The following is a 14,102-nucleotide window of genomic DNA, read 5'->3' on the forward strand; positions in this document are numbered from 1 at the left end:
ATTATGTAATTAGTCTTGCATAAAGTTTTTTTTATTACTTAGTATTCACAAAGCTGACCTTTATTGTACGTTTTCAGGCAAATATTTTGCAAATAAAATATTTTCCAATTTTATTATATTTGGTTAAAATTTGTATTGTGTTTTCATTTCTTTTTCCATTTCCATTCAGTACTTCATTTTTGGTTTTATATTTAAATTCTCTTATTCTCTTCTCATATACTTTTCTTCCCTTGCCATACTAGGTCATACCAAAGGACCTCTCTGTGGTCATTTCAGATCACAAATACCTGATAGAATCCCAAACCTTAGTTAGCTTTGTCCCTTAACATTGCCACATTTAGTCCCTTGTGGTCCTAATGGGAAGTTGAGGTTAGAGAATGACACGGGGACCGTTTACCATGGTAAACCGTGGTCACCGCAGTAAATCCACAGGAATGGAGACATTTGCAACTGGTTTACTGCATGAATGGGGACAAGACCTTTTACCACCCTGTGGGAGCAGTGAAAAGTTTTGCTCCTGTGGTAAAAAAACTGCACCCGTGTCAGACTCGGCATCTCCTCCCCAGCTTCTTTTGCACCTATTTTGCCTTCAGGAGCCAGCCATGCCACAATAAAGACAGCAAAGCCTGAGACCAATGTGATTTGAAGAATAAAATTACCAGACAACAAAAGGTAGAAAAAATAAATCTATTTTATATTTTGTGATTAGCATAGTTCAGATTTGAAATATGTATCCTGTTAGAGCTGGTATTAAACATAATTGGGGACCGCAAAGCCCAGGCTGTGCTTCTTTAGCTTCCTGCTGGCTTAGGGCTCTCTCTCTGACCAGGGGGCAGTTGACCTAGTTGGACTCCCCCCAACACTGTTCCTGCCATTTGTGACTTAAGTAAGTATTCTGTTAGCTTGATTTTTCTATATAGCATTCTGTAGTAATTTGGTTTGTTCAGTTTTCACAATAGTGGAGTGGATATTTGTGAAAGGGAGGGGAGATGGATTTTGTTGATCCTTGCTCTGTATTATTTGTGTTTATAAAATGACAATTGTACAGAATATTGTCTCTTTTTATACTTTAATAAAATAAGTTCAGTATAAAATCATAACTATTCGAAGCTTGTGCGGATGGGATCTGACAGTTTGCAGGATGGGGACTGAGCTCGCGGGGACGGGGCAGGGATGGGGACTGAGCTTGCGGGGACAGGGACGAGCTCATGGTGACAGGGAGGAACAGTGATAAATTTTTTTCTCCGTGTCATTCTGTAGTTGAGGTAGAAGCTTCCTTGCTCCTTCCCCTTGCAGCTGGGATCCTAAAATGGCTACCCCAATACCTTAGCCAGAATTTGCATAGTCTCTGGCTGCCAGCCTGCCAACATATAGCCCCTAATATTCAGTACTGGATGTGGTCCAGCATTGAATAGTGAGAGCTACTCCAGGCAGCAACGGTATTTATTTCATTTTATAACCCCTGGAGCCCAGAATGGGTTACAAGAACACATATACAGTAGTACCAAAGACTTTTGACACAAAGTTAACATTAGACAGGGAGACAATAGACGATATGTGCACTGTGAGCCCAGGTAAGCATAAAAAAACTAACCCACTATCTACAAGTCTACCTAGTTAATACGTTTAAGAACCTTTCCTCTATCAACTTATCAGACTTTTTTTTAACCAATTCTAGTGCAACAGACATTCTGAACGTGTGGGTAGTCAATCCCTTCTCGTAAGAATTCTTGTAAGAAAGTTCATTAGCATTCTTTTGTTCCAATTCGCATCCTTCTGGGCTGTCCTCCAATTCCTTAGTTGTCTCTTTTCAAGTGAGATGATAAGAGCCGGTCTTTTCTGCTTGTTTTTAGTTTTCAATTATATTCACTTTTTTGGACCATTTGTGAGGCATTTCAGTGCTGCAGAGGATTTCAATCTTGGGACAGCTCTATCTGTAGGAGAGCGCAGACTCTAAGGTTGAGAGTCTACTTTCAAGGGCAGAGAGGACGCTGAGATAAGAGCTCCTCTATGAACCCTTGAGAAAGCCCTTGTGGGCGAAACAGGTCCCATTGGGGCATGCTAGAGACACTGCATTAAAGGATAAGTAAAAATGAAACATGTGCTGTTTTCAGTCTTTATTTATTTATAAATATTGTAAAAAAGACAATAGTTAAAAGAAGTAGTAAGCATACCAGCTACATTCAACCAGAAGGCCGGGATACATTAAGAGCTCCTGTGCCATTCTGTAATTGATCCCTAACCAGTGAGGTTTATATTCGTTGTGGGAGTTTCCAAGCTGCCTCACTTATTCATCTTCAATACTCCTTTAGTGTTTACTAGAAATCCTGAAAACCCAACTGGATTGTGGCCCTAAAGGATTTTTGGGCTTCAAGACAATATCGCCAGTTCCTGGGAGGACCTTCGGGCCAGAGATCCTTTCAAAACTTCAGACAATATTGGGGAAGCCCCAGTCTTCAGGATCCTTCTCCATAACTCCCAAAAAGCAGTTATGATACCAAGCTGTCAGTCAAGCCTCCAAGCATCAGAGGGACCAGCCAGCATGGCTTCACCAAAGGAAGATCTTGCTTAATTAATTTACTGCACTTTTTCGAGGGAGTAAACATAAGAACATAAGAATCGCCACTGCTGAGTCAGACCAGTGGTCCATCATGCCCAGCAGTCCGCTCACACGGCGGCCCTCTGGTCTAAGACCAGCACCCTAACTGAGACTAGCCCTACCAGCACGTTCTTGTTCAGCAGAAACTTGTCTAACTTTGTCTTGAATCCTTGGAGGGTGTTTTCCCCTAAAACAGACTCTGGAAGAGCGTTCCAGCTTTCTACCACTCTCTGAGTGAAGAAGAACTTCCTTACGTTTGTACGGAATCTATCCCCTTTAAACTTTAGAGAGTGCCCTCTTGTTCTCCCTACCTTGGAGAGGGTGAACAACCTGTCTTTATCTACTAAGTCCCCTTCAGTACCTTGAATGTTTTGATCATGTCCCCTCTCAATCTCCTCTGTTCGAGGGAGAAGAGGCCCAGTTTCTCTAATCTTTCGCTGTACGGCAGCTCCTCCAGCCCCTTAACCATCTTAGTCGCTCTTCTCTGGACCCTTTCGAGTAGTACTGTAGTACTCAAGGTGAGGGCGTACCATGGCCCGGTACAGTGGCATGATAACCTTCTCTGATCTGTTCATGATTAGATAGACAAGGGTGACCCGGTCAACATTGTATATCTGGATTTTCAGAAGGCGTTTAAGAAGGTCCTGCATGAACGACTGCTTTGAAAAATTGCGAGCCATGGAATCGAAGGTGATATACTCACATGGATTAAAAACTGGTTAGCAGATAGGAAACAGAGTGGGGATAAATGGACAATACTCGGACTGGAAAAGCATCACAAGTAGAGTGCCGCAGGGTTCGGACCAGTGCTCTTCAACATATTTACAAACGACCTGGAAATTAGTACGACGAGCGAGGTGATTAAATTTGCAGATGATACAAAGTTATTTAGAGTAGTGAAGACACAGAAGGATTGCAAAGACCTGCAACGTAACATAAACGCGCTCGTGGAATGGGGTGCGACGTGGCAAATGATGTTTAATATGGATAAGTGCAAAGTGATGCATGTCGGTAACAAAAATCTTATACATGAATACAGGATGTCCGGTGCAGTACTCGGAGAGACCCTCAGGAAAGAGACTGGTCGACAAGTCGATGAAGCCGTCTGCGCAATGCGCAACTGCTGTAAAAAGGGCAAACAGAATGCTAGGAATGATTAAGAAGGGGATCATAAGCAGATCAGAGAAGGTTATCATGATGCTGTACTGGGCCATGGTATGCTCCCACCTGGAATACTGCATCCAGCACTCGTTGCCGTATATGAAGAAGGACACGGTACTATTTGAAAGGGTCCAGGGAAGAGTGACTAAAATGGTTAAGGGGCTGGAGGAGTTGCTATAAAGTGAGAGATTAGAGAAACTGGGCCTCCTCTCCCTTGAAAAGAGGGGACATGATTGAAACATTTAAGATAATGAAGGGAATTAGTAGATAGAGATAGGTTGTTCACCCTCTCCAAGGTAGAGATAACGAGAGGGCACTCTCTAAAGCTAAAAGGGAATAGATTCTGTACAAACGTAAGGAAGTTCTTCACCCAGAGAGTGGTGGAAAACTGGAACGCTCTTCCGGAGTCTGTTATAGGGGAAAACACCCTCCAGGGATTCAAGATAATGTTAGACAAGTTCCTGCTGAGCCAGAACGTACGCAGGTAAGGTAGTCTCAGGACACTGCTCTTTGACCTAAGGGCTGCCGCGTGAGCGGACTGCTGGGCATGATGGACCATTGGTCTGGCCCAGCAGCGGCAATTCTTATGTTCTTATGCTCAGCTAAGTGTTATCACGTGACCCCCCCCCTTCCTTTCTAACTCACTCAGCTGACCCCTGCAATTCAGTCTACCTTCCTTCCCTCCCCCAGCTATTGGTTTTTCTCTCATCATTCCCTCCCCCCGCGCCCCCCCTTCCAGACTCCAACCTTCCCAGCCAGGAGTGCTTTGCCTTACATCAGGGGTGTCAAAGTCCTTCCTTGAGGGCCACAATCCAGTCGGGTTTTCAGGATTTCCCCAATGAATATGCATGAGATCTATTTGCATGCACTGCTTTCATTGTATGCTAATAGATCTCATGCATATTCATTGGGGAAATCCTGAAAACCCGACTGGATTGCGGCCATCGAGGAGGGACTTTAACACCCCTGACTTATATGCTAGCACTACCAGCTGGCTGGCTGATTTGTCTCCTCTCCATGGCAGTCTAATATACCGGACTCAGAGGATCTCATGAGTGGGGAACAGGCTAAAAAATTGGAGCACATAGAGGTAAGTAAGGAGGATGTCCTCAAACAGATAGACAGGTTAAAATGCGGCAAATCACCGGGTCCGGACGGGATCCACCCAAGGGTTCTGAAGGAGCTAAAACAAGAAATAGCGGGCACAATCCAGCATGTTTGTAACCTATCCTTGAAAACTGGAGAGGTACCAGAGGACTGGAAATTGGCAAATGTCACAGCTATCTTCAAGAAGGGATCGAGGGGTGATCCCGGGAACTATAGGCCGGTGAGCCTGACTTCAATTATAGGGAAGATGGTGGAAGCTATGATAAAGGACGGCATTTGCGAGCACATCGAGAGGAATGGCCTACTGAGAACAAGCCAACACGGATTCTGTAAGGGAAGGTCGTGCTTAACGACCTTCTTTGAGGGAATAAGCAGTCGGGTGGACAATGGGGAACCCATCGACATCATTTACCTCGATTTTCAAAAGGCTTTCGACAAGGTGCCACATGAAAGGCTGCTTAGGAAGCTGTGGAACCACGGGGTGGGAGGGGATGTGCACAGATGGATCGAGCACTGGTTGTCGGGTAGACTGCAGAGGGTCGGAGTAAAGGGCCAATATTCTGACTGGCGGGGAGTCACGAGCGGTGTGCCACAGGGATCGGTTCTGGGGCCGTTACTCATCAACATATTTATCAATGACCTAGAAAAGGAGGCAAAGTGCGAGGTTATAAAATTTGCAGACGATACCAAACTGTGCGGGAGAGTTAGCTCCAGGGAGGAGTGTAAGGACCTGCAAAGGGACCTAGACAAGCTGGAAGACTGGGCAAACAAATGGCAAATGCGCTTTAACGTGGAAAAATGCAAGGTCATGCATATAGGGAAAAAGAACCCGTTGTTCAACTACAAATTGGGGGGGGCATTGTTGGGAGACAGCAGACTTGAGAGAGACTTGGGTGTGCTGGTGGATGCATCATTGAAGCCATCTGCACAGTGTGCAGCAGCCTCGAAAAAAGCCAACAGGATGCTGGGCATCATAAAGAGGGGCATAACAACCAGGACGCGGGAAGTCATCATGCTATTGTATCGAGCGATGGTGCGTCCACATCTGGAATACTGCGTTCAGTATTGGTCGCCACACCTCAAGAAGGACATGGCGATACTTGAGAGAGTCCAAAGGAGAGCAACGAAACTGGTAAAAGGGCTGGAACACTGCCCATACGCCGAGAGGTTGGATAGGCTGGGGCTCTTCTCTCTGGAAAAGAGGAGGCTCAGGGGTGATATGATAGAGACCTTCAAAATCATGAGGGGCATAGAGAGGGTGGATAGGGACAGATTCTTCAGGCTGAAGGGGACAACAGGTACGAGGGGGCAATCGGAGAAACTGAAGGGAGATAGGTTCAAAACGAATGCAAGAAAGTTTTTCTTCACCCAAAGGGTCGTGGACACTTGGAATGCGCTACCGGAGGAAGTGATCAGGCAGAGTACGGTACAAGGATTCAAACAGAGACTGGACGGATTCCTGAAGGATAAAGGGATCATGGGATATTGAGAAAGCTAACCAGAAAATAAGTATAGAAACCCAGGTCGTGCATGTGCAAGACCGGAGGGCTAGGAAGGGAAACCAAGGCGGCATGGGGGCCCCTTCTGGTGATTTAGACAGGTCGTGACCTGTTTGGGCCGCCGCGGGAGCGGACTGCTGGGCAGGATGGACCTATGGTCTGACCCGGCGGAGGCACTGCTTATGTTCTTATGTTCAGTCTGGCATAGAGAGGAGACTCAAACTGGTAATTTCACAAATTTTCAGTTTTCCTTTGTAATTAAACATTCTCTTTAAAACCAATTGTCCCTTCTTAAGTTTCAACATTTCAGATTTGTTCAATGACTCGGATACTTCAAAGGCTTGTAGGTTGTTCTCAATGTCCTGAGGAGGACTGGACTCGAGTCATCACAGTAGATAATTTCTGAGAAAAAGAAGACTCCAAACCCAGCAAAGTTATTTAACTGCAGCATCCTGTATTACAGTGGTTGATTGCTTAGGTCTGCCCCTGCAACAGGAGTCTGAAAACCTTCATCAGGAAATTAACTGGACAAACTCAAAAGCATAGCTGTTGGCATCATTGGAATTCCTTATGACCCTGGGCAAGTCATTTAATCCCCCCACTGCCCCAGGTACATTAGATAGATTGTGAGCTAGAGAGTTGCACGGGGACAGAAATCCCCCCCGTCCCCACCAGAATCCTCTCCCTGTCAGGATCCTCTCCGTCCCCACCCATCCCCGCAAGGAATTACCTCCATCCCCACCCGTCCCCATAAAAAGCAGCAATTACTTCTGACAGGATCATCAATTCCACAGTTTCTTTTGTGTTTGCACTGCTGTTTTCCTTGTGGAATCTCTTTGGTGGAACCCTTTTTTTGTTTTCTGTTCAGGTAATTAACTTATAAACCCCCTCTTTTACTAAGGCTGACGTGTCCATTATATTATATGTACGAACCCTGCTTCCAAAGCCTTCCATCCTCGTGGGAGTCCTGTCGGCTAGAGGGGGGATCCCCTTGGGAGTCCCGTGGGCCAGAAGGGGGTCCCCGTGGGAGTCCCATGGGTTAAGGAGGGATTCCCACGGGACCCACATGGGACCCGCAGGATTCCCGCAATCCCCGTTCCCATGCAGACCTCTATTGTGAGCCTACTGGGACAGACAAGGAAAAATGTTTGAGTACCTGAATAAATTCATGTAAACCATTCTGAGCTCCACTGGGAGAACGGTATAGAAAATTTAATAAATACATTTTGGGGATGAGCTTACCAAAGATGGTGGCTTGAACGCTGCCACAGAGACATTGTTGGAGTTTCTGTCAGGAAACTATTTGTATGACCCTGTTTCATGGTCAAAAGAAAATCTAAGATCCGGATGTTCCAGGAGGAATCTGCTGCTGCGACTAGGCCAATGGACACCTACGTGGAGCGAGGAGCCCAAACGCTGCAACCGGAGGGATCCTCGTCATGGAGAGACATGCAGGCTGAGGAGTCTGGTCTCTCCATTGAGGGCGCTACCTTGTCTCCGGATGAGCGTAGTCCTCCAGTTTGCCCTGAGGCAATGGTAGAGCAGAGGAAGGTGGAACCAGCCTGGGATGCTCCCCTACCGACCCAGCAGAGAGCGGATAGCGGTTCTGGATGGAAGGCAGAATGCAACAGGCTAACGCAGTTTTCTCGATGATTAAAGAGAACGCTGCTGTGGCCACAGGTACTTTATTTCTTACAGAGGGCTTGGGAAATGTAGTCACACCTATGTAAAGGCCTAAGGTATTCAACATGAAAACTCTATGGGAGGCAATATCAAGTCTGCAACTGTCCTTGGGAACTTAAATTCAACAAAAACAAATTCAATAAAAACAAGAGAAAAAGGAAGCCGATATGGTTCTCCAACCTAGTGGCTGAGAAAATAAAGGCGAAAGAGTTGGCATTCATGAAATATAAAAAAACCCAAGAAGAGGAGAGCAGAAAGGACTACAGGGTGAAACTGAAAGAAGCCAAGAGAGAGATACGTTTGGCGAAGGCAAAGGCGGAAGAACAAATGGCTAAAAATGTAAAAAAGGGAGATAAAAATTTTTTCAGATATATTAGTGAAAGGAGGAAGATAAAATATGGAATTGCTAGGCTAAAAGATGCTGGGAACAAATATGTGGAGAGTGATGAGGAGAAAGCAAATGTGCTAAACAAATACTTCTGTTCTGTGTTCACATTAGAAAATCCTGGAGAAAGACCGAGATTGTCTGGCAAAGTTACACGAGAAAATGGAGTAGATTCTGCGCTGTTCACAGAGGAGTGTGTTTATGAGCAACTTGAAAAACTGAAGGTGGACAAAGCGATGGGACCAGACGGGATCCATCCCAGGATACTAAGGGAGCTCAGAGAGGTTCTGGCGAGTCCTATTAAAGACTTGTTCAACAAATCTCTGGAGACGGGAGTGATTCCTGGGGATTGGAGGAGAGCGGATGTGGTCCCTATTCATAAAAGTGGTCACAGGGATGAAGCAGGAAACTACAGGCCGGTGAGCCTCACTTCAGTTGTTGGAAAAATAATGGAAGTGTTGCTGAAAGAAAGGATAGTGTACTTCCTTGAATCTAATGGGTTACAGGATCCGAGGCAACATGGCTTTACAAAAGGTAAATCGTGCCAAACGAACCTGATTGAATTTTTTGATTGGGTAACCAGAGAGCTGGATTGAGGACATATGCTAGATGTAATTTACTTGGATTTCAGCAAAGCCTTTGATACAGTTCCTCATAGGAGGCTGTTGAACAAACTTGAAGGGCTGAAGTTAGGACCCAAAGTGGTGAACTGGGTCAGAAACTGGCTGTCGGACAGATGCGGTTAATGGAAGTCGCTCGAAGGAAGGAAAGGTAACTAGTGGAGTCCCTCAGGGTTTGGTGCTGGGGCCAATCCTGTTCAATATGTATGTGAGTGACATTGCTGAAGGGTTAGAAGGAAAAGTGTGCCTTTTTGCAGATGATACCAAGATTTGTAACAGAGTAGACACCGAAGAGGGAGTGGAAAATATGAAAAAGGATCTGCAAAAGTTAGAGGAATGGTCTAATGCCTGGCAACTAAAATTCAATGCAAATAAATGCAGAGTAATGCATTTGGGGATTAATAATAGGAAGGAACCGTATATGCTGGGAGGAGAGAAGCTGATATGCACGGACGGGGAGAGGGACCTTGGGGTGATAGTGTCCGAAGATCTAAAGGCGAAAAATCAGTGTGACAAGGCAGTGGCTGCTGCCAGAAGGATTCTGGGCTGTATAAAGAGAGGCGTAGTCAGTAGAAGGAAGAAGGTGTTGATGCCCCTGTACAGGTCATTGGTGAGGCCCCACTTGGAGTATTGTGTTCAGTTTTGGAGACCGTATCTGGCGAAAGACGTAAGAAGACTTGAGGCGGTCCAGAGGAGGGCGACGAAAATGATAGGAGGCTTGCGCCAGAAGACGTATGAGGAGAGACTGGAAGCCCTGAATATGTATACCCTAGAGGAAAGGAGAGACAGGGGAGATATGATTCAGACGTTCAAATACTTGAAGGGTATTAACGTAGAACAAAATCTTTTCCAGAGAAAGGAAAATGGTAAAACTAGAGGACATAATTTGAGGTTGAGGGGTGGTAGATTCAGGGGCAATGTTAGGAAATTCTACTTTACGGAGAGGGTAGTGGATGCTTGGAATGCGCTCCCGAGAGAGGTGGTGGAGAGTAAAACTGTGACTGAGTTCAAAGAAGCGTGGGATGAACACAGAAGATTTAGAATCAGAAAATAATATTAAATATTGAACTAGGCCAGTTACTGGGCAGACTTGCACGGTCTGTGTCTGTGTATGGCCGTTTGATGGAGGATGGGCAGGGGAGGACTTCAATGGCTGGGAGGGTGTAGATGGGCTGGAGTAAGTCTTAACAGAGATTTTGGCAGTTGGAACCCAAGCACAGTACTGGGTAAAGCTTTGGATTCTTGCCCAGAAATAGCTAAGAAGAAAAATAAAAAAAAATTAAATTAAATTAAAAAAAAAAAAAAAAATTAAATTGAATCAGGTTGGGCAGACTGGATGGACCATTCGGGTCTTTATCTGCCGTCATCTACTATGTTACTATGTAACTTTCATTACAATATACAAGTTTTGTCAGAAAATTTGGACATAAAGAATAAAGTATCATCTCTTAAAACAAAGGTGGATGAACATGACTCTAGATTAAAAGCTGTTGAAACTCAAGCCTTAACTTGGGTTAAGGATAGTGGGAATCTCCATTTCAAGTTAGAAATGCTGGGAAAAATGCTGGGAACAAGCAAGAGACGAACAACAGAAACTGTTGACCAATAAGAAGGGCAAACAGATAAAATTAGAGGAACAGGAGAGATTGGGAAATCAGGTTGCAGACGAAAAAGATGCACCAAAAAATGAGGAAGAAAGGAACAGAAATCAGGGACTGGCAGCCCAGATAGGGGATGGCAAGAGGAGCAAAACACATGTAAAACCAGCTGAGAAAAGAAAAGTCTGGGACTTAAATTGCTTGTGCGCAAATGTAAGGAGCCTAAAGTCCAAAATGGGAGAATTAGAAATCATAGCCAAAAAAGAAGACCTAGACATCATTGGAAACCAATGGGACGTAGCACTGCCAATGTACAAACTCTATAGAAGAGACAGGACCCACAAGAAGGGGGGAGGAATAGCAGTATACATAAAAGACACCATTCCCTCGTCCGGAGTGGATATAGAACCAAAGGCGGAAGGATTGGAGTCATTATGGGTTAAATTACCGGGAAAAAATGGCTTTGACATAAGATTGGGTCTATACTATCGTCCACCTGGACAAACGGAAGCAAACAACAAAGATCTGGCAGCAGAATTGAGGCGGGAAGGCAACAACAGGAACGTGACAGTAATGGGAGATTTTAACTACCCCGGGATAAACTGGAATATTGGAAACTCGAACTGTGCGAGGGAAACAGAATTCTTAGAGGCTGTGAGGGACTGCTTTATGGATCAGCTTGTCAAGGAACCAACAAGAGGAAATGCCACTCTTGACCTAATCCTCAACGGAATAGGGGGACCTGCAAAAGAAGTGGAAGTAGTAGGACCACTAGGAAACAGCGATCACAACATGATTCAGTACAAATTAGGAGTAGGTACAGCAAAAGGGAAGAGAACCACAGTGACAACGTTCAACTTTAAGAAAGGGAACTATGATGCTATGAGAGCAATGGTAAGGAAAAAACTCAGAAACAGCTCAAGGAAAACAGAAACTGTAGAGCAAGCCTGGTCTCTATTCAAGGGCACAGTGCAAGAAGCACAACATATGTACATCCCCAGATTTAGAAAAGGGTGCAAAAAAAACCGAACAAAAGACCCCGCATGGATAAACAATGAGGTGAAGAAAGCGATAGGAGACAAGAAAAATTCATTCCGGAAATGGAAAAAGGACCAAACTGGGGAAAACTGGAAGGAACACAGAAAACGCCAAAGAGAATGTCATCAAGTGGTTAGGAGAGCGAAAAGAGAATACGAAGAGAGGCTGGCCAGGGAGGCAAAAAGCTTCAAATCGTTCTTCAGATATGTTAAGGGGAAGCAACCGGCGAGGGAGGAAGTAGGACCGTTGGATGATGGAGACAAAAAGGGAGTGATAAAGGAGCAAAAAGAGGTAGCCGACAGGTTAAACAAATTCTTCTCGTCAGTCTTCACAAGCGAGGACACATCCACTGTACCAGAACCCGACGTGATCTTCCATGGTGATCAAGAAGAAAAACTGTCAACAATAGAGGTGAGCCATGAGGATGTCCTCCAACAGATAGATAGATTGAAAAGCGACAAATCACCAGGCCCAGACGGAATCCACCCTAGGGTACTAAAAGAACTAAGAAATGAGAGAGCGGGAATACTCCAACGAGTTTGCAACCTATCCTTGAAAACTGGGGAGATCCCGGAGGACTGGAAGATAGCAAATGCTACACCTATCTTTAAAAAGGGGTCAAGAGGAGACCCGGGAAACTACAGGCCGGTAAGTTTGACATCAGTTCTGGGCAAGATGGTAGAAGCACTGATAAAGAACAGCATCTGTGAGCACATCGAAAAACATGGGCTGATGAAAGCGAGCCAACATGGCTTCTGCAAGGGAAGATCGTGCCAAACAAATTTGCATTTCTTTGAGGGGTGAGCAGCCAGTTGGACAAAGGGGAACCCGTAGACATCATTTACCTCGACTTCCAAAAGGCCTTTGACATGGTACCCCATGAGCGGCTACTTAGGAAGCTGTGGAACCACGGGGTGGAAGGGGACATACACAGATGGGTCAAACACTGGTTGGCAGGCAGAAGACAGAGTGTTGGAGTGAAGGGTCACTACTCGGGCTGGAGGAAGGTCACGAGTGGCGTTCCGCAGGGGTCTGTACTGGGACCGCTGCTGTTTAATGTATTTATTAATGACCTGGAAATGTGAAGTTATAAAATTTGCGGATGACACTAAACTCTGTAGAAGGGTTAGAACTACGGAAGAGTGTGAGGACCTACAAAGGGACCTAAACAAACTGGAGGAGTGGGCGAATAAATGGCAGATGAACTTCAATGTAGGGAAATGTAAGGTCATGCATATAGGGAGAAAGAACCCAATGTTCAGCTACCAAATGGGGGGATTAGTATTAGAGGGAAGTAACCTTGAAAGAGATTTGGGTGTACTGGTGGATACAACAATGAAGTCAACGGCACAATGTGCAGCAACCGCGAAGAAGGCAAACAGAATGTTAGGTATTATTAAGAAGGGTATTACGACCAGAACAAAATAAGTCATCCGCCCGCACCTGGAGTACTGTGTTCAGTATTGGTCACCGTACCTTAAGAAGACTATGGCAACACTTGAGAGGGTCCAGAGGAGAGCGACACGAATGATTAAGGGCATGGAAAACTTTTCATACACTGAAAGATTGGAGAGACTGGGGCTCTTCTCCCTGGAAAAGCAGAGACTCAGAGGAGACATGATAGAGACCTACAAGATCATGAAGGGCGTAGAGAAAGTAGAGAGGGACAGATTCTTCAAACTTTCAAAACATATAAGAACAAAAGGGTATTCAGAAAAATTGGAAGGGGACAGATTCAAAACAAATGCTAGGAAGATTTTCTTTACCCAGCGTGTGGTGGACACCTGGAATGCACTTCCAGAGGACGTAATAGGACAGAGTACGGTATTGGATTTCAAGAAAGGATTGGACAATTTCCTGATGGAATAAGGGATAGAGGGGTATAGATAGGGAGCTACTGCGCTGGTCCTGTTGGGCCACCGCGTGAGCGGACTGCTGGGCATGATGGACCTCGGGTCTGACCCAGTGGAGGCATTGCTTATGTTCTTATGTTCTTTATATGCTGGAGAATGGCACTAAGAAATGTAATCTGTGGATTATAAATTTCCCAAAAGGTTTTCCTGTATCAGCACATGACATGTTTAAAAAAATACTTAACTGAAGTTTTGTAGGTTCCAGAAACTTCATATCCACCTCTCTCAAAAATTTATTACCTACCTAGGAGAGTTAAATCCCCTAAATCCTAACCAGCAGAATTTATCTGCTGATAGTTTGGATTTAACTAATTTCTTAGAGAGGTCGGAAACTGAAGCTGAGGTTACAGCTACAGTTTGCTATAGATTCAGATAGGGAATGGATGAAACTTTTTTTTTCAAATATAAAGATGTTCGTTCCATTTATGTCAAATGTTGTAAGAATATATCCTGATATATCTCGTTCCACACAACAGAGAAGGAAACAATTTCTCATATT

Source organism: Geotrypetes seraphini, chromosome 3 (genome assembly GCF_902459505.1).
Source record: "Geotrypetes seraphini chromosome 3, aGeoSer1.1, whole genome shotgun sequence".
Classification (NCBI taxonomy): Eukaryota; Metazoa; Chordata; class Amphibia; order Gymnophiona; family Dermophiidae; genus Geotrypetes; species Geotrypetes seraphini.